Source organism: Pseudophryne corroboree, chromosome 12, assembly GCF_028390025.1.
Source record: "Pseudophryne corroboree isolate aPseCor3 chromosome 12, aPseCor3.hap2, whole genome shotgun sequence".
NCBI classification, from domain to species: Eukaryota; Metazoa; Chordata; class Amphibia; order Anura; family Myobatrachidae; genus Pseudophryne; species Pseudophryne corroboree.
In genome coordinates, this window is record NC_086455.1 from 152,851,327 (window position 1) to 152,873,607 (window position 22,281).

At 47.9% G+C, this 22,281-nt stretch overlaps 1 pseudogene; it reads left to right on the top strand.

The window, feature by feature from the left end:
• Positions 1-11,173: 11,173 nt before the first annotated feature.
• Positions 11,174-11,292, top strand: LOC134981587 (5S ribosomal RNA; annotated as a pseudogene).
• Positions 11,293-22,281: the final 10,989 nt, after the last annotated feature.

The window sequence follows — 22,281 nt, forward strand, 5'->3', positions numbered from 1 at the left end:
AGAGCAATGATGATTTGCACTGACGTAGATCTATCCTCTTCCCATACAAATGGGCGCAACATCATGACACTGCGTGTGTAATGTCACATAACGGTAAAGGCTTATTGTCTCTTTATTTGGGAGTGACCCTTGCTGAGAATTAAGCCTATCCAGTGTCGGACTGGGGCGTGAAGGGTCCACCGGGGGAATGCAGTGATATGAGCCCATACTTAGGGGTGTGGCCAGCCTACAAAGAGGGTGTGGCCAGCCTCCACAGAGGATTGAAATACACATTTGTATCGTGCAGTGTAATGCAACATATCTACCATGTATAATACAAGTGCACAGTCTGGTACCTGACCCCTAGAGAGGAAGGAGTGGGCCCTCAGGCAGTGGGGCCCAACGGTGCTTTCCCCTGTGGGCCAGTCTATCGCTAATACTATTTTGCTAATAACGTTCAGGTATTTTACTTTTAACACACAAAAAAAGAGCATTATAACTTATAAATCAAGAAGCGTATTCTTTTGGGCCGCAAACATCCGAGATATTGTCAGACATTTCAGCTACAATAATGATATTCATCCATTATCTTTTAAGATGATACAGTCCTCATTCCTAGTGCGCAAACAACTACTAGCGGATAATGCATAGAGATAACGATTATTTAAACACGCTCAGCATGCAGTTTTTCATACATTAACAAGTAACATTAGATCGATACCATGTGCTTTTCTCATCTGCCTAATTTCCACGATATTGCTTTTTTTTTTTTTGTGTTCTCTAATTACATCTCGCCAAGATTAATAAGAAGGGGGAGAGATTGTGTCTCGTTGTCAGGAGGAAGAGCTAGCGACACATTTTATTTCCTACACTCAGCTTCGGTTTTTTTTGGAGTTGCATCTTTTATTTTCGTGCTTGTCGCTCTGTTTCTCTTATCGGAATGGAAATCTCTGCCTCGCGGCCTGGAATTAGTTTAACACGAGAAACTAAATATTGGTCTAGTCATTCTCTTTTTTTCTCTTCCTGTCTTGAAATGTTGAGACGGTATATGAAGCATTCGGGGTTGGGCAACGCACCATATCTGCTGATCCTTGCCGGTGCCACGGACGTTAATTGGCCTTTGCGTCTCTGTGATCTGTAACCAACCGTTACGCGGTCGCCATCCGGAGCAACAAACGGCTTCATCTGAGCTTGCAGTATTTTTAATGGAGCCTCTTAAAACTTTGACTTTTATTAGATAAAACAAATGCCCTTGTAAAAGCAGCTATTACGTTCTTCATTTAGCGGATTAAATTGGAGGGTTTCTCGTCTTCTTTTATCTTAGTAATCAATTTTTACTCAATGATGTCATGGTGTAATTGCTGCTGAGATGGTGCAATCGCGTCGTCATTTTCTAAAACTAAAAGAGAAAGTTTGCACAGAAAGGACCAGATTTATCAAGCCTTGGAGAGTGTGAAATTGCACGGTGATAAAGTACTAGCCAATCAGCTCCTAACTGCCATTGCACAGGCCGTATATGATAAATGACAGCTAGGAGCTGTTTGGTTGGTACGGTACCTTATCACTGTGCAATTTATCACTCTCCAAGGCTTGATAAATCTGGGCCAAAATAACAATTATTTCACCTACCCTTATGAAACACACGGAAAAGGGCATGCACTACTTACAGCAATATACGTGGGTGTGACGTACGGCTTGTATAGTGCCCGGGTTGTGCGTTGCAGCGTCACACTACCTTCAGCCTGATCACAGACCATATGGATAATATGAAATGTAAAAAGTTACTTCCAGCGTAATTCCAGCATCTTTTCTCTATTGAACCAACCCTAATTCATGTTTGAGTAGGGTGCAATGCACAAAGGAGAGGCACTTGTAATTGTGACGCCCCCCATGGTTTACGTTGGCCTTGAGTCCACTAAGGGGTTCTTGATACTTTTTGTTGTATAGAACAGGATATAAGAATATTTTAAGTGTTTTAGGGGGACATTTACTAAGCAGTGATAATAGCGGAGAAGTGAGCCAGTGGAGAAGTTGCCCATGGCAACCAATCAGCACTGAAGTAACATCTATAATTTGCATACTATAAAATGATACAGAGCTGCTGATTGGTTGGTGGGGCAACTTCTCCACTGGCTCACTTCTCTGCTCTTATCACTGCTTAGTAAATGTCCCCCTAAGTAAAGGGTTAATTATGCTGATTTCATTTAGTTTTTCAGAAAAGCAATGGTTACCTGGGGAATTATGGGTTAATTGCTCAGTTGGTGCTGCAGCGTTACCCACAGCCCTGGCTTTTTTGTATAGTGTGCAACCGATCTGGGAAAGGCGGCTGGGCCAGTTTATTGGAAGATCTGACATGATCTGGCCCGCCTACCTTGTGTATAAATCCCCAGTTTGAAAAATCCAATTGGGAATTCAATTTTAAGTGATGTGCGCAGATTACGATCCGTAACCAATATCTTGGCGGTCCATAAAGATGCACAGGGAAATGAGCAAATATTGTCTCCCATATTAAATGTCTGGCATCACGTCACTCAGAAATGAATTCTCCTTCATAGCCAGGAGGCTATATTGTTCGTGTATAATATGAATACAAAATGTATAAAATGTTTACATACTGCATGAGTTCAAATGTATACCCCATTATAATTCAGATACGGCGCGCGAAAAATTTATAGGGGCGTAGCTTCACGGGGAAGGGGCGTGGCCACAAAATAATAGCAATTCATACTACGGTGCACAATAGTCTACATTATTCAAATTACGCTGCACAGTAGTGCCACTACACCAGGTAGAGCCCCTTTTATACATTACAGCAGACAGCGTCCCCCTTTTTACACATTACAGCAGACAGTCCCCCTTTTTACACATTGCGGCAACCAGTCCCCCTTTTTACACATTGCGGCAGCCAGGCCCCCTTTTTACACATTGCGGCAGCCAGTCCCCCTTTTTACACATTGCGGCAGCCAGGCCCCCTCTTTACACATTGCGGCAGCCAGTCCCCCTTTTTACACATTGCGGCAGCCAATCCCCCTTTTTACACATTGCGGCAGCCAGTCCCTCTTTTTACACATTGCGGCAGCCAGGCCCCCTTTTTACACATTGCGGCAGCCAGTCCCCCTTTTTACACATTGCGGCAGCCAGGCCCCCTCTTTACACATTGCGGCAGCCAGACCCCCTTTTTACACATTGCGGCAGCCAGGCCCCCTCTTTACACATTGCGGCAGCCAGGACCCCTTTTTACACATTGCGGCAGCCAGGACCCCTTTTTACACATTGCGGCAGCCAGGACCCCTTTTTACACATTGCGACAGCCAGGCCCCCTTTTTACACATTGCGGCAGACGGTGTCCCACTGAGAGAGAGAGAGAGAGAGAGAGAGAGAGAGGGATATACTTACCTTCTCCCCGCTGACAGGCTCCTCGTGCTGGCATCTCCCTCTCGGTGCAGGCCAGGCAGTGAGGTGAGAAGGAGGAGGAGGGAGGGGGAGCAGGGAGCCGCAGCAGCGCTATTTCATTGGTAGTAAGCGCCGCTGCAGCATCCCCCTCTCCTTCCGTATTGGCTGCCCGGCGCTGCTGTGGATGCTGGGATGAAGGAACCGCATCCCAGCATCCATAGCAGCGCCGGGCAGCCAATACAGAAGGAGAGGGGGATGCTGCAGCGGCGCTTACTACCAATGAAATAGCGCTGCTGCGGCTCCCTGCTCCCCCTCCCTCCTCCTCCTTGTCCGCTGCCCGGCGCTGGTCTCTTCTCCCTCCAGCACGGCGCACGGCGCACACAGCAGAGGCGGCATGTAATGAGTCAATTTGACTCATTACATGCCGCTGGCCGTGCGCCCTCAGGGCAACTGCGCTGTGTGCCAAGCCCACTTGGCACACACGTAGTTACGGCCCTGGTAATTACCGCTAGTGTGCAACCTATGCTATAATGTGCTTGCCCCCAGATGCGTTTGTGGTTGCGTTTGCAGCATCTGATGTAGCGCTATTACGGGTCAATCCAATTGGGTTCAATTCAGCGTGGCAACAGCCGCACTTTGGGGGTGATTCCGAGTTGATCGTAGCCCTGCAAAATTTTGCAGGGGTACGATCATGACCATAGACATACGGGGGGGACGCCCAGCACAGGGATATCCCGCCCCGCATGTCAGTGCCGCCCCCCCCCCCCGCCGCAGAAGTGCAAAAGCATCGCACAGCGGCGATGCTTTGCACTTTAGGAGTAGCTCCCAGCCAGCGCAGCTTTAGCGCGCTGGCCGGGAGCTACTCGTTGCTCCCCGGCCCGCAGCGGCTGCGTGTGACGTCACATAGCCGCTGCGGCCCCCCCCCCCGCACTGTTTGGCCACGCCTGCATTAACCGGACCGCGCCCACGAAACGGTGGCCAAACGCCGCTGTTCCACCCGCCCAAGCCCTGAGACCACCTCTGCCTGTCAATCGTAGCGCAGTTCTGACCCAACCGCACCGCTGCGATAAACTGCAGAGTGCGATTGGGTCAGAATGACCCCCTTTATGTCAGTCTGAACTCACACAAAAACTGCCAGCACTTTTGAGTGGATTTGGGCTGAAATCGGGCCATGAGGGGTACGAGTTTGGATGCTGTTGCCAATGTTGAAATGCTGCCGCAATGGCAATTCGCACCCTTCGCATATTGGGGGTCATTCTGACCTGTTCGCTCGCTACTTTTTTTCGCAGCCAATCGAACGGGTCCCTACTGCGCCGTAGTGCGCTGGAACATGCCAGATGGCCAAAGGCCGTAGCAGGGCTGGGATTGCCTTTGCCTGATTGACAGGCAGAGGCGATCGCTGGGCGGGAGGGGGCGGAACGGCGTTAGGCCGCCGTTTCATGGGCGTGGTCCGGCCAATGCAGGCGTGGCCAGACCGAATGGGGGGCATGCCGCAGCGGCTGCGTGACATCACACGCAGCCGCTGCGGGCCGGGGAGTGATGAGTAGCTCCCGGCCAGCACGCTAAAGCTGCGCTGGTCGGGAACTACTCTTGAAGTGCAAAGGCATCGCCCTGTGTGATGCCTTTGCACTTCTGCGGGGGGGGGGGGGGCGGACTGCTGACATGCGGGGCGGACTAGCCCTGTGCTGGGCATTCCCCCCGCATGTCAGGGAAGATGATCATAGCTGTGCTAAATTTAGCACAGCTACGATCAACTCGGAATGACCCCCATAATTGGGCCTACCCATTTGTGTTTCGAAAATGTCAAATATACATTAATGAGCTCTAAATGCAAATTGCCATGTGCATGTGGGTACTCTCTCCATACAGTTAAAGGTCCCAAACTTGGTCAAGTGCTTTGACTTATTTATCAGCCATTGGGAAATACAGGTGAAACTCAGAAAATTAGAATATCGTGCAAAAGTTCATTTATTTCAGTAATTCACTTAAAAGGTGAAACTAATATAGAGTCTCATTACATGCAAAGTAACATATGTCAAGCCTTTATTTGTTATAATTTTGATGATTGTGGCAGCTTAAGCAAACCCCAAATCCAAAATCTCAGAAAATTAGAATATTACATAACATCAATAAGAAAAGGATTTTAAATACAGAAATGTCGTCCCTCTGAAAAGTATAATCATGCATATGGCAAGTCCTGCTGGAAAATGTCAGCATCTCCATAAAGCTTGTCTGCTAAAGGAAGCATGAAGTGCTCTAAAAAGTCCTGGTAGACGGCTGCGTTGACTCTGGACTTAATAAAGCAGGAGTGGACCAACACCAGCAGATGACATGACTTCACAAAAATTGGGTTTTTTTTATCTGCGCACTGAGTCCTCTCTGCTTCGGACAAGCTGCCGTACTAAATAGGTGACCACCTACGTACGTAAATCTATAGACAGGTAATTGTACTGCGCTCAGTCCTATGTTCATCTGTAGAAGATGAAAGTTTATATACTGATAGTGTTCTGTGTAGTTGATAAGGGTAGTAGTAATAAACGATAACTGAAAGGAGATTTTGTGTCTGTGTGTACCGTTTGCCTTGTAAGTTTAATGAACAACAGACTTGAATGAAGAAATTAATAGGACTTTATTCTAATCATAAACTGACCTCCGTTATGGTGCGTTTTAGTAACAGAAAAAAATGAAAACATAAAAAAAAATAATAATAATAATAATAAATGATAAATATTGATGCAAATTTCTAAATTGAAAAAACAAAGATAAATCAAGAATAAAAAACAGGTCAAAAATAGAAAAAAATAAAATAAAAGCAATGGTGCTTGAGCAAATGCTCACAGTCCGGAATGATGGGGTAGTGTGGATTTTCAAAAAAGGTCTATTAAACGTTGGTATCCAAAGTTCAGATGCAGTTCATACAATTTGCGGCGTCCCGCATAAACTTTCTCAGAGCGCTCGAGGGAGTGGATGATATCAGGGTACGTGATAGTCTATGAGGTTAGTGCAGTGCTGGATATTGTGAGCTGGCAAGGAGTGGATGAGTTAAAGCTCCGGGCTAGTTCGTCCACCTCTCCCCTGGTCCCGAGAGTCGCGCCCGTGTTCAGGCGTTCCCCTGGTACCTGATCGGTTCGAGGGACGAACAGTGCCTAGGGTTTGGGTAATCACGACCAGCGCTCTCCGGAGCGTCTGCTCGTGAAATCCCTCACCGCGTACGGAGACTCACCTGCTGCCGCTTCCTGCCGTCCACCGTGTCTCTGCACTGGCTCCCGTCCTCCTTTACAGCGTCCTCCTGGTTGCTAGGTGACGTCCTGTTGCTTTCGTTCTTCGGGGTCACGTGACCGGGATGTCCCGTCTTCCGCTCGTAGCTCTCTGTTAAATGTAGGTCCTGTTTAGCAGGGTGTATTAGTGGCTCCACTAATACACCCTGCTAAACAGGACCTACATTTAACAGAGAGCTACGAGCGGAAGACGGGACATCCCGGTCACGTGACCCCGAAGAACGAAAGCAACAGGACGTCACCTAGCAACCAGGAGGACGCTGTAAAGGAGGACGGGAGCCAGTGCAGAGACACGGTGGACGGCAGGAAGCGGCAGCAGGTGAGTCTCCGTACGCGGTGAGGGATTTCACGAGCAGACGCTCCGGAGAGCGCTGGTCGTGATTACCCAAACCCTAGGCACTGTTCGTCCCTCGAACCGATCAGGTACCAGGGGAACGCCTGAACACGGGCGCGGCTCTCGGGACCAGGGGAGAGGTGGACGAACTAGCCCGGAGCTTTAACTCATCCACTCCTTGCCAGCTCACAATATCCAGCACTGCACTAACCTCATAGACTATCACGTACCCTGATATCATCCACTCCCTCGAGCGCTCTGAGAAAGTTTATGCGGGACGCCGCAAATTGTATGAACTGCATCTGAACTTTGGATACCAACGTTTAATAGACCTTTTTTGAAAATCCACACTACCCCATCATTCCGGACTGTGAGCATTTGCTCAAGCACCATTGCTTTTTTTTATTTTTTTCTATTTTTGACCTGTTTTTTATTCTTGATTTATCTTTGTTTTTTCAATTTAGAAATTTGCATCAATATTTATCATTTATTATTATTATTTTTTTTTTTTTTTTATGTTTTCATTTTTTTCTGTTACTAAAACGCACCATAACGGAGGTCAGTTTATGATTAGAATAAAGTCCTATTAATTTCTTCATTCAAGTCTGTTGTTCATTAAACTTACAAGGCAAACGGTACACACAGACACAAAATCTCCTTTCAGTTATCGTTTATTACTACTACCCTTATCAACTACACAGAACACTATCAGTATATAAACTTTCATCTTCTACAGATGAACATAGGACTGAGCGCAGTACAATTACCTGTCTATAGATGACATGACTCCCCAAATTAACACAGACTGTGGAAACTTCACACTGGTCTTCAAGCATCTTGGATTGTGTGCCTCTCCATTCTTCCTCCATACTCTAGGATAGGGGTGGGCAACAGGCGGCCCGCGGGCCGGATGTGGCCCACGGACCGATCCTGCCTGGCCCGCTGTGCCCCACCAGAGTGCAATGACAAGCGGCCCGACAGGCCGCTTGTCATTGCACTGCTCTCAGACGCGGCGCCGCTGAGGAAATCCCGGTCACGTCACAGAGTCAGCTGACCGGGATTTCCTCTGTTAGCTGGGCGGCACGGGGAGCGGGCACTGCAGTGACCAGGAGCGGCGGCATGTGAGGAGGAGATTAAGCGGTGGCCAGTGAGGAGAAGCGGCGGGCAGCGAGCCGGAGCAGGAGAGGCCACATCAGTGGTGACTCCGGCCAGCAGCAGCGCGGATCTTCGGACAGCGGGGATCGTTTGTCACGGTGACAAACAGGTAAACCCCCTGTCCAGCCAACCCCTGGATCAGTGCTTAAGCTGCCATATAGGTTTAGGGGTGGGGAGGGAGGGGGATTAAAAACTGCAATATGGGTTTAGGGGAGGGGAGGAAAGGGGGGTAGGGACTGTCTGCCTTAATGTGTAAAAATGGGGGATGCTGTCTGCCGTAATGTGTAAAAATGGGGGATGCTGTCTGCCGTAATGTGTAAAAAGGGGGACGATGTCTGCCGTAATGTGTAAAAAAGGGGGACGATGTCTGCCGTAATGTGTAAAAAAGGGGGACGATGTCTGCCGTAATGTGTAAAAAAGGGCACGCTGTCTGCCGTAATGTGTAAAAAGAGGGACGCTGTCTGCCGTAATGTGTAAAAAAGGGCACGCTGTCTGCCGTAATGTGTAAAAAGAGGGACGCTGTCTGCCGTAATGTGTAAAAAAGGGGGACGATGTCTGCCGTAATGTGTAAAAAGAGCACACTGTCTGCCGTAATGTGTAAAAAGGGGACGCTGTCTGCCGTAATGTGTAAAAAGAGGGACGCTGTCTGCCGTAATGTGTAAAAAATGGCACGCTGTCTGCCGTAATGTGTAAAAAGAGGGACGCTGTCTGCCGTAATGTGTAAAAAGAGGGACGCTGTCTGCCGTAATGTGTAAAAAGAGGGACGCTGTGTGCCGTAATGTGTAAAAAAGGGCACGCTGTCTGCCGTAATGTGTAAAAAGAGGGACGCTGTCTACCGTAATGTGTAAAAAGAGGGACGCTGTCTGCCGTATTGTGTAAAAAAGGGCACGCTGTCTGCCGTAATGTGTAAAAAGGGGACTCTTTTTGAGTATTTTGTGTGTGGCCCTCGAATATTCGCTGGAAGTGTTAAGCGGCCCCCCAGCTGAAATAATTGCCCACCCCTGCTCTAGGACCTTGGTTTCCAAATGAGATGCAAAATATGCTCTCATCAGAAAAGAGGACTTCGGACCACTGAGCAACAGACCAGTTCTTTTTTTCTGTAGCCCAGGTAGGACGCTTCTGACATTGTTTGTTGTTCAGGAGCAGCTTGACAAGAGGAATACGACATTTGAAGCCCATGTCCAGGATCCGTCTGTTGTGGTGGCTCTTGATGCACTAACTCCAGCCTGGGATTACTGTGCTGGATTGGCCAGCAAACTTGCCTGACCTGAACCCCATAGAGAATCTATGAGGCATTGCCAAGAGAAAGATGAGAGACATGAGACGGAACAATGCAGAAGAGCTGAAGGCCGCTATTGAAGCATCCTGGTCTTCCATAACACCTCAGCAGTGCCACCGGCTGATAGAATCTATGCCATGCTGCATTGAGACAGTAATTCATGTAGAAGGGGCCCAAACCAAGTACTGAGTACATATACATGAGTATACTTTTCAGAGGGCCGACATTTCTGTATTTAAAATCCTTTTTATAATTGATTTTATGTAATATTCTAATTTTCTGAAATTTTGGATTTGGGGTTTTCTTAAGATGTAAGCCACACTCATCAAAATTATAACAAATAAAGGCTTGAAATATCTCACTATGCATGTAATGAGTCTATATAATATATTAGTTCACCTTTTAAGTTGAATTACTGAAATAAATGAACTTTTGCACAATATTCTAATTTTCTGAGTTTCACCTGTATCTTGGTACTATAGTTTCCTATCAAAAGGGAGAGAGAGAAGGCTCTTGTGTGGGCGCACTCTTAGAAATGTAGGAAAGTTCCTATGATATATGAGAAAAATTATTTAAAACTTAATTTTTAATATTTAAAGTTTAAAAAAATATAATTACCCATAGAAGTGATCCATGTGAAATAAAGATATTACAGATAAAGGATTAAAATGTTCTGGTCTGTTTTTTCACAGTAAGTGATTGAAAGGGTTGTAGACACTTGATTGTCTTACCCCCATTTCCCCTGACCAGTACAGAATGTCTGTATTAAAGGGACCGAGGAGTGGTCATAACAATAAATGATACGTAAGTCCCAAAAAGGGCTGCTTACAATCGAAAATTAATGGTCACCAACACTCAAGAAACCTGACTTTTTAACAGACCCGGAAGTGAACAAGCCCGTACGGGCGAAACGCGTCTTCCACGGGGGGACCGCTGATGGAGTGACTCTCTGGCACCTTCACCTGCACCTGACTATGCCCTGATCCTTCCTCAAACCTCCATTTTTTTGGTGACCGTAAGCCCACTTCTGTCCTGTGTAAAATATACACAGACAGCAGGATAATATCTGTATAATATCTGTGTACTACCCTAATTTGTATTTACTATACATCCCAGCAGACTTCTTTTGTGTATATACTGTCTGCTGCTTTAGGACCCTGACTTAATTCCTAAACAGAGTTTGCATTTGCCTATTACCCTGTGAAGATAGCACCTGGTAGATATCCCACACTGATAGGTTGCTCTATTACCAGCAGAGGCCAGTATACTGCTACATGATTTCATCCATTGTGATTTCTAGTGCTATTTTATTTATTGATGATAATATTGCATTTCTGGTCTAGTCTTTTTGATTCATGATATGCAATTCTCTAATATGAATTAATTTTTATACTTTGTTCATCCCTAGGTGTACTATAACGTACGCCAATAATAGCATTTACTGTCAGGAGCCTAATAATAATTATTTGGTGACACAAAATATCTCACTTTTCTCACCTTTTTCCATTAGACAATTGTACTGGAATCATTGATTTTGTGCCTCTTTCTCGTTCTACTATTTTTCTGTGGACTCTCATCCACGATCCACGAAGCACGATACCACGGATGTGGGATTTTGTGAGCCGTGCCTAACGTGGAAAGCAGATCCACATATTTCTTCCCACTTTACTCATTCACCTCTTTTCGCTTTCTTATCGTTTCCATCTTTATTTCTTATATAGGTGCACTCTCATTGGTGTACTTATCACATAAATTCTCTACTATCATACCACGCTGCAAATGCCTGATCTCGTCCGATCTTGGAAGCTAAACAGTGTTGGGCTGGGTTAGTACCGGGAGAGGAGACCCCCTGCGAATACCTGGTGTTGTAGAGCAGGAATTATTTTCCTTCCTATGTGAGTTGCGACGCCAACAGCAGTATCACCACTAATTCTGGTTCTTCCAATATTTTCTCTCTACTCAAGGCTTACGACCAATAATTGTGGCATATGTTAAAAAGTCAGGTTTCTTGAGTGTTGGTGACCATTCATTTTCGATTGTAAGCAGCCCTTTTTGGGACTTACGTATCATTTATTGTTATGACCACTCCTCGGTCCCATTAATACAGACATTCTGTACTGGTCAGGGGAAATGGGGGTAAGACAATCAAGTGTCTACAACCCTTTCAATCACTTACTGTGAAAAAACAGACCAGAACATTTTAATCCTTTATCTGTAATATCTTTATTTCACATGGATCACTTCTATGGGTAATTATGTTTTTTTTAAACTTTAAATATTAAAAATTACGTTTTAAATAATTTTTCTCATATATCATAGGAACTTTCCTACATTTCTAAGAGTGCGCCCACACAAGAGCCTTCTCTCTCTCCCTTTTGATAGTACATGTACTCTCTGGCTCTGGGCGCACCACCAACTAGGACAGTGTGAAAAAAATGGTATTTTTTTTCCTCCCAATTTCTAGGGGTTTAATTGTCCAATTTTGGTTTTCACATATCAATACTATATCAATTTGACTGGTGCCCGATCGTCCTTTGTCTAGTTATACTATAGTTTCTTGCCTGACTCAGTGACTGCAGCTCCAACATATTGGAAATACAATGGGGGTCATTCCAAGTTGATCGTAGCTGTGCTAAATTTAGCACCGCTACGATCTTCTTCCCTGACATGCGGGGGGACGCCCAGCACATGGCTAGTCCGCTCTGCATCTCAGTGCTGCCCCCCCCACCCGCAGAAGTGCAAAGGCATCGCACAGCGGCGACGCCACGCAGCTGATGCGGGCCACTCCCCGCACGGTCCGGCCACGCCTGCGTTAACCGGACCGCGCCCACGAAACGGCGGCTGAACGCCGCCTTTTCGCCACCTGTCGCCCATCGACCGCCTCTGCCTGTCAATCAGGCAGAGGCGATCGTAGCGCAGCGACGGGCGGCCATTCACCGGCGCACTGCGGTGCTGGTGCATGCGCAGTTCTGACCCGATTGCTGCGCTGCGAAAAACTGCAGCGTGCGATCGGGTCAGAATGACCCCCAATGTTTCTAAACCTAAGAAAAGTCTGGAAACATAATATTTGTCCTCCAGAGGTCCATGCTTATCTCAGACTAGTTTTGATCTTTCCATCCCGCAGCTTCCTGAAGACTCGTACGACAGAAGTCATAGAACTGATTTTAGCCTCAGTGGTAATTAATTTACAGTCCTATGATGTCCCCCCATCTCTGAAGGGCATCCCCGTGGGAAAAAGACAGCGCCCGCAGATGGAATTGACATCTGTGTTGCTCATCTTCATATTCTCTTTGATCATTTCTTTGCATTGTCCTTTATTCCACCAGGACTATTTAAAGGTTATTTATTTTTCATAAAAAGAGACCAGAATTTAATATCCCATCATTAAAACGTCATGAGTGACATTTCCTTAACTGAAAAAAAGCCACAGAGCCTTCATAGGGACTGAATATGTTGTCAGACAGTAGGTATATGGAGGAACAATCAGTAAACATACCGGGTTGTTAATAGAAAACAATGGTGGTCATTCCGAGTTGTTCGCTCGTTGCCGATTTTCGCTATGCTGTGATTTGTTGCTAAATGCGCATGCGCATGGTACGCAGCGCGCATGCGCTTAGTTAACTAAAAACGTAGCAGTTTTGCTGTTGATCGTGCTGCGCTTTTCAGTCGCACTGCTGATCGGTGAGTGATTGACAGGAAGTGGGTGTTTCTGGGTGGTAACTGAGCGTTTTCCGGGACTGTGCTAAAAAACGCAGGCGTGCCAAGGAAAAACGTGTCTGGAGAAACGGGGGAGTGGCTGGCCGAACGCAGGGCGTGTTTGTGACGTCAAAACAGGAACTAAACGGACCGAGCTGATCGCAAACTAGGAGTAGGTCTGGAGCTACTCAGAAACTGCAAGAAAATACTTAGTAGCAATTCTGCTATTCTTTCGTTCGCTATTCTGCTAAGCTAAGGTACACTCCCAGAGGAGGGCGGCGGCCTAGCGTTTGCAATGCTGCTAAATGCAGCTAGCGAGCGAACAACTCGGAATGAGGCCCAATGTGCTTTAGTGAATTACAGAGTGGGGACTAAACTGTTAATATCATGAATACGGTGACATTGAGAGGGACTAATATATCATTTTGCAACTGTTTGATTAAAGCGCTTACAAAGTTTTCTTTTCTACGTGAAAATCAATGAGGATTTGCGGCGAGAGTTTCTCTGGGTACAAATGATCAGCTGTTTCAGCCTTGCCGAGCCGTCCTCAGTGACTGAGATGATATGAGGAATATATGTATACAGTGGCTGGATGACATTTTTCTCTGGCTCACCTGCAGCTGAAGGTGTCAGATGATTTATTGCCGGCTCCTACCTGGGGGAATGTGGCCTGGCACCTGCCTGACTCTCTACTATTCATTTTACACAGCAATTTTATTTGTGTGAGTTCCGGATATTGTCTCTGCTATTTGGGGTCAGCCAGCTTGAGTCTACTGGATGTGTGATTCATTTATTAATTTAACATCGATTAAAATTTCAGATTCATCTTTACCTGGCCAGTGGCAAAAACCAAACCCATCATCACACAGCAGCTTCAGGCAGTGGCGGAAGTTCGTCCCAGTTGCCCGGAGGCAAGATAAATATTGGTGCCCCCCCTATTTCCTAAATTTATATACTGTATTTATACATTTAATTGTCTTTTATTTTAAATCACACCTTAGCAGTCATTCGCAGGATTAGAAGCCATGACCTGTTACACTAACAGCAGACACATTACTGATGGAGCTTCATGCCTCCTGTAGAGTAAGCATGAGAATTCTAACTATATGAAGTTACGTGTAATTGTCAGAGAAGTAACTTCATATAGTTACAATTCTCATATTTCCTACACAGGAGCAAATAGCTTCATCAGTAAGGTATCTGCTTCCAGTGTAATAGGTTGTGGTTTCTAATCTTGGGTATGACACTTGTAAAATGTGTATATTCAGTATAATAAAGAGGGTGTGATGTGTAAGGTGCAGGGACCAGTGAGGAAGTTGGCCACTGAAAAGACAGCGACAGATATCAATTAACTAAATTCAATGGTGTCACAGAATGGGAGGAGAGGTGCCCCCCTTCAGAGCAGGAGCCCGGCGGCAGATGACTCCGTTGCCTCCCAGAGTTCTGCCTCTGGCTTCAGGTTTAGGGAGTGAATCACACAGATGTACTGGTAAATTTACTAATGTGGCAACCAATCAGATTCTACTTACCATTTATCTAGCTGCTTCTAGAAGATAATAGATAGAATCTGATTGGTTGCTATAGGCAACATCACCAGTTCTAAAAAAAAAAAACTCCCACCTCTGTAAATGTACCCCGTAGTCAGTGGCAAACGCAGGATCTCTAGAGGGTGGTTTCCAAATGTAATCCACAGTCTACCACTCTGCAGAACATGGAATACAGTATTAATATGTAACACTATAGACGGTCTATAGTATAGACTGTATCAAACATTTAAATAATATAAATAAGATAAGAGGTCATGAAAAAGGTTAAACATACTATAATAAATAAATATGCAAACACAAAGGAATCTATACTACACTTTCTAAGCACACATTCTTCCACCTCATGGTACGGCTCCTGTCTCTTCTTCCTGGTAGCTACTCTCTGGTCCAGTGCACTGATTGGATGCTCAGATCCACACACAGCAAACTTGGTAGAAGAAGCTGCTACCACTGGGCATGTGTAGCAGCTCCGCTCTGTCTCTTAACTTACATGATGTGGCAGCAGCTCTAGTAATCGTATTATATACCATTGCTATTGTCAAAATGTGAGCCAATTGTCAAGAGAAGGGGGGGTTTCCGGGCAACCAGAACCCCTTCCCCCGCGTTTGCCTATGGTAGTGTTAGCAGGAGTGCATTGTGTGGGTTGTGTTCTTATGACCGGAATGTAATAGAATGACAGGGTAACCAGCTGACTGATTCTAAATTCACTTACACTTTATTATAAAGGTAACAAACCAACAAATAAGAAACAAGAGTAATACCCAACTTTTGTCTACGTGATCCCACAATACAGATGCATTCTTAACATAGTATAATATCCACCCAGGGGTGCCCCTTCCATCTCTAAGCAGAATTAATTTCTATACAAACAGATATCTTATTGCAATCTCAGATTCTGCATCGAAACCAAAGCTTTTTGTTAATCTTACCTTATATTCCTATAAACTGGGCGTTGTGTCGGATATTAAAATGTGTCAGTCACTGGCTGGTATCCGTGCTTATCTCTTACACATGCTCAGTAAGAAGTAACATATATCCATGACATAGAATGTCTGACAATATACAAGCGGTTTCTAAAGCCCTCTGCCTAGAATTGACCCATAATGCTTTGCTTACATGGTTCCAGGGTCGGACTGGCCCACAGGGGAACAGGGGAAACCATCGGTGGGCCCTACTGCCTGGTGGGGCCCCACCTCCTCCTCTAGGGAAGAGGTTCCAGACTGTGCACTTGAATTATACATTATGCACATGATCCATTATAATGCACGGGACTATGGTGTATTTTCTATCATGCATTGCTGTTATTAATCTGCTACATTATCATGCATGCACTAGCAATATTGACTGTATATATCTCAAGGGCCCCAGCCCATGCAGTCTCCAATGGTTAGGTAAACCAATATAGTGGCTGGCCACACCCCTATGAATGGGCCCCTACCACTGCATTCCCCCGGTAGGCCCTACATGTCTCAGTCCAACACTGCATGGTTCAGTCCGTTGGAATGTAGCTAAATGTCTACTGCTAAACCATATGAGGTAATATACACTTAGATGCCCATCTAATGCAACTGACACAGGGCCGGCTCCAGGCACGTTCGATAGGAGGGACCACGGAGAGCGCCGGGCTTCTAAGGGCGCACGGCCATATCCTGCAGTGATATGCTCCTCCACCTCCCACTGCCGAGCTAAACTCTCCTGACGTCTCCCCCCGTGGAACCTGCTGCTTCTCCCGTGACCGTCCTGGCCATGAACGAGCTCACAAAGTGGGCACCAATCAGGGGGCTTCCTTTCTCCCTGTGCCGGTAGCCGCTGTCCTTCAACACCAAGGCAGTGTTCGTCAGCAGTCTGCTGCAGGGCCGATCTAGGCGCTGGAGGTGACCCGGGATCAGGATGTAGTCAGCGGCGTCCAGAAGCTGTTTTCACTGCAGTACTGTACTGCATGGAGGTGACAGCACTGAGCCCCACAGAGCTAGAGGAGCGGGCAGCTGGCCGCAGCCCATATGCAGCTGGAGGAGAAGCTGCGTGAGTGAATGCCTGGATGGGGAACATGGGCTAAACCACGAGGTGCTGTGGCCCCGCTGTTGCTAGCCCAAGGCGGTCAGCCCTCACCTCTTCCAGGCCCCTGCCTTCCATTCCCTCTTCCCCCTTCTTCCAGTCTGGAACCTACAGGCCCTGAACCGCAGCCACCCGGACAAGAAGCGGTTCCCTGGACTAGTTGATATGGACTTTCCTTCTCTCCCTCATGAGCTCCAGACTCACCTGGACCCTCAGACACAGCACAGCAGCAATAGCGGAGCCTGGCAGCTGGAGCAGTAGAGCTGCTGCTGGAGGCATATGTGTATCTGGAACTGCTGGGGGCATATGTGTCGGGCACTAATGGGGTTATATGTGTCTGGCACTATTGGGGGCATATGTGTCGGGCACTATTGGGGTTATATGTGTCTGGCACTATTGGGGTTATATGTGTCTGACACTATTGGGGGTATATGTGTCTGGCACTATTGGGGTATATGTGTCTGACACTATTGGGGGTATATGTGTCTGGCACTATTGGGGTTATATGTGTCTTGCACTATTGGGGGTATATGTGTCTGACACTATTGGGGGTATATGTGTCTGGCACTATTGGGGTATATGTGTCTGACACTATTGGGGGTATATGTGTCTGGCACTATTGGGGTTATATGTGTCTTGCACTATTGGGGGTATATGTGTCTGGCACTATTGGGGGTATATGTGTCTGGCACTATTGGGGGTACAGGTGTATATGGCACTATTGGGGTTATATGTGTCTGACACTATTGGGGGTATATGTGTCTGGCACTATTGGGGTTATATGTGTCTGACACTATTGGGGGTATATGTGTCTGGCACTATTGGGGTTATATGTGTCTTGCACTATTGGGGGTATATGTGTCTGCACTATTGGGGGTATATGTGTCTGGCACTATTGGGGGTACAGGTGTATATGGCACTATTGGGGGATATGTGTATCTGACACTATACTGGGGACATTATGTGTGAGGAGCACTACTGTGGGCATTATGTGTAAGGTTGCTAAGTGGGTGTGTGTCAGTAGCGGATCTTGCTACGGGCACATGGGGTGCCGCCTTCCGGAGGGCGCCGCAGTCATCCAGAGGGCAGTAGGGAATGTGTGTGCAAGCGGTGCCATTGCCCTGGGCGCAGGGCCTGGGGGCAGCACTGTTACTGCCCCATGGCTCCTGCACCTTGCTGGAACAGCACCCTGCGTCCAGTAGTGCGCCTTCATTGCTGCTCGGAGCGTCTAAAGGATGCTCCAGACTCGCACCCTGCACTGGGTCATCCGTGCAGCTCTCTACTTTCTCCTGCCAGTGGCATGATGTCACATGCTCAGGGGCGGGGCCAGCACAGGGCGTCAGTGATTCTTACTCCGGCGACGGTAGCACTGTGTATATTGGTGGTCATTCCGAGTTGATCGCAGCCAGCAACTTTTTGCTGCGATCAACTAGTCCGCGCCTATGGGGGAGTGTATTTTAGCTTTGCAGGGCTGCGATCGCTTGTGCAGCCTTGCTAAGCTAAAACATTTTCACGCAGAAAAAGACTAGCCCTGGACAAACTTACCCTGCATCAGACATCCGCCCTCCGTTCTTCTGGACACGCCTGCGTTTTCTTCTCCACTCCCCGAAAACGGCAGGCGACGGTCCGGTGGCGCCCAGGTACACCTTCTTTCTGTCAATCTTCTTGCGGTCAGCTCTGCGACCGCTTTCTTCATTAAGCGCGACGTAACCCGACGACCCCTGTCACCGCGCAACGTCACGTGTGCGCAGTGCGGCCGCCGCGCATGCGCATTCCAGACCCGTTCGCATCGCAGCGACAAACTGCTGCGTGCGAACGGGTCGGAATGACCCCCAAAATTTCCAAAATAATCAGCTATAAGCCTGGGCACTGTGAATTAACAATCCTTTGACAATAAATTTATGTAACCATTTTGACCCCTTCGGGATTATGTGAGGATACTGGCAGACTTCCTACAGTCTGGTAATGTCACAGGATGATGGCGCTCCAGGTGATACTCCGGAATAGTTACATGGTATCACTCGACGGCTGACTTCATGCCGGTATATAAAGTGACTGTGAGCAGGCAGTAATGTAACATGTTTATTTATGCGCTGTCTCTTCAGATATATCTGTAATGCGTGTCTGTGGCAGGTGCTCTTTAATTCTCCGCTTCCCTCATCCAGCCGTCTCTGCAGCGGCAGTCACACGCTTTGATAAATGAGGTGCAAATGATCTCTGCCATCCAGATTCCCTTTGTTGATGTGTTATTTTTTTCATTACAAATCAAATTCTCCAGGGGCTTCTTTTAATTATTATGTTGCTTTGAAATCCTGCTCCTCTTAATCTGATTGGTTTTGTACTTTTGACTGTGGAATTAGTTTTTCTCTCCTCCGGTATATAATTCCCAGCAATATGGCCCTTTCCAAGCAGCTTCTAATTAAGACAATTTATTCACGATAAGACTCACAAGAAAATAGCAGACGTAGAAGGAAGAAGCGCAGAACAAAGACGTATATCCCCCCGTGAGTCATAATTTAGAAGCTTTTCCTATTATTGAAACAAACAAACAAAACTTTATAGGCAAAAAATGTTTGTTTTTGTACAAACCGATTCATTATTTCTCAAGACTTCTAACAATGAATACTAATGATCGCGGCTAGAATTACAGTGTAACAACAATAAAAAGTGTAACAACAAATGCACTCAGCGGCCACGTTGGGGGTCATTCCGACCCGTTCGCACACATCGGTTTATCACTGCGGTGCGAACGGGTCCCGAATGTGCATGTGCGGCGGCCACAATGCGCGTGCGCTACGTTGCCCGGCGACAGGGGTCGCCGGGTTACGTCGCGTCCTACGATGGAAGTGGTCGTAGAGCCGACCGCAATGAAGTTTGACAAGAAGAAGGCATACCTGGGCGAATCCGGACCGTTGGAGACCGTTTTCGGGGAGTGGTAAGGAAAACGCAGTCGTGTCCAGCAGAACGGAGGGCGGATGTCTGACGTCAAAGCCGGCTCCAACATAGCAGAGATCGTCGCACAGGGTAAGTGTGTCCAGGGCTGGTCTTCTTTTGCTTGAAATTTTTTTAGCTTAGCAAGGCTGCACAAGCGATCGCAGCCCTGCTAAGCTAAAATACACTCCCCCATAGGCGTGGACTAGTTGATCGCAGCAGCAGCAAAAAGTTGTTGACTGCGATCAACTCGGAATGACCACTTTTATTAGGCACACCATTCTAGTACTGAGTAGCGCCCCCTCTGCCCCCAGAGCAGCCGGTACGGATTCTTTGGGGCATATGTAGAGATGTGCCCTGTGTCCCAGGGCACATCAGAGGTGCAGACCCTAGCTGTGGGCAGCGCTGGGACAGATTGTCTGTCCCCAGCGCCTGTCAGTGTACAGCAGCGGCGGGTGTCTGGTGCAGGGATCAGACGTTTCCCTGCACCAGATTGTCAGCGGCGTCGGGCAGCACAGCGGCGCTTTAAACTTGTCGCCATTCTGGCCGCCAATGAAAAGCGCCGCCCGCAGGATTTCAAATCCAGTGTCGCCCGCGAGCCTTTCGCAGCTCGTGGGGCGCCGGACAATCGGAGACGGGCACGGCGAGCCAATCGGCGCTCGCTGCGTCATAGGCCCCGCCCCCGGCATCTGACGTCAGATGCCGGGTGGGAGAAAAAGAAGAAAGAAGCCACCGCTGAGGTGATCCAAAGACAGAGGAGCGCGCGGAAGAGCGCTGAAGTGGAGGCCGCGAGGAGAAGACGGCGGCCGTTGGAGGAAGAGATCCGGTGGCCGCTGAAGAGGCCAGAATACGTCGGGTTGCAGAAGGAAGATGTCCAGCGGTGGCTGGACGCTGAAGAGCGGAGGCGGCGCCGCTGGCCAGGACGGGTCAGCGGCAGAAGAGGGCGCCGGTGAGGCCTCAGTGAGGCTACTCTCAACCCCCCCCCCCCCCCCCCCCCTTTCTCCCTAGACCACAAGGTGTTCGGGCATTAGGCCCGTGGGTGCAATCAGACCCTCCCGGCCTGTGGGCAAATAGTCGGCCCCTCTCAGCCCGTGGCCCTATTAACCGGGCATTAGGCCCGAGGCCCCATTAGGCAGGCACTAGGCCTGGGGCTCAGTTTGGGCATTAGGCCCGGGTAGGAAAAGTCAGGCCACAGGCCTGTGGCACCAGTAGGCGGGCATTAGGCCCAAGGGGCAATATCAGGCGATAGGCCTGTGGGGCATTAGAGGGCATTAGGCCCTAGTTCATGCACGGCCGCTTAGGGAAACAAGGTGACCCAGTGCATTAGGCACAGGTCACCCAAACGGCACAAAGTTAGGCGGGCGCCAGGCCCAAGGGTAAAGTCAGGCCTCTGGCATGTGTGCAGCTAGGGGGCAGTAGGCCCAAGTAGGTGTACGGGAGGTGGGTGAGCTGTACGGCGCCCACTCCCTGGTGTTCTGTATAGGTAATTAAAGGGACAGCACCGTGGTTGTTAGTCGCACCGTGTATTGTGATGTGTGTTGTCTCCGTGCAGGGCAAAGTATTAGTTTGTAAAGTTTGTGTCTAGTTTGGTTGCACCACACCCACAGAGTTAGTTGAGGGCTCTGCCGTTATAGTTAGTGTAGTGGTGTTACACTAGGTTAGAGTTAGGCCCTGCACGGCTGTTGTTTGTTTGCCTCCTTACAGGGACCTGTAAGTGGAGAGGAAGATCGCGGTGCAAAACTGACAACGGTGTGTAGCATCTGTGTACGTTTGTCCCTTTAAGCGCCGGAATAGGGGTTTGCTCACGGACGTGAGAACCCCTTCATCACACTACGCGCAAGAGTGCGAGTGTGTGAAATTTGGGTGGCTGAGGCTTTGTGCCGGTGATGACCTTACACCCAACCAATGAAGGTCGCTGCCACCCCCTGGGGTATCTCCTTTTCCGGTGGAAGAAGAGTTGATACCCCCCCCCCCTAAGTTCATTTACTTTCTCCCCAGTTTGTTCGTCCGTCCGTCGGCTCCGAGAGGGGACCGCCGTGTCCGGGTTCGACTGAAGATTTCCAGGTCCGTTGAAGGTTCCGGTACCTGAAGGTGAGAGAGTGCGGCGCCTGGTAAGTGGTGAACCTACACCTGCACGGCAGCAGGCACTACACCGCACCGCCACCCTCTTACACATAGATATAACAAACTGTTGTAAAGGTTACTAAGAGACTCCGCCAGGATGGCATCACATATTTTCTGCAGACTGTATCATTATGCTGCCAATACCCCTTTTTCCCTTTCCCAAAGCTGCTCTATTATACTGAGATTCAGTGACTGTGGTGGCAGGGCTATCGTAACATGTAGGCACACTGGGCAGCTGCCTCGGGCCCCACAATTCTGGGGGCTTTCAAGCAGGGGAGGGTGGTGGTCACACAATTAGAATGGCAAGGCAGCATTCTCTACCTTGGTGGACACTGAGCTCACAGTAATGTACATGGCCCCAGAACATACTTGCCTACCTGACCCTCTCCATGAGGGAGAAAATGCTCTGTTGCTGGACTTTCCTGGTAATGTATGATTGCCATCACCTGTGGTGAGCTAATTAATTGATAAGAAAGGTATTTCACCACAGGTGATGGCAATCATACATTA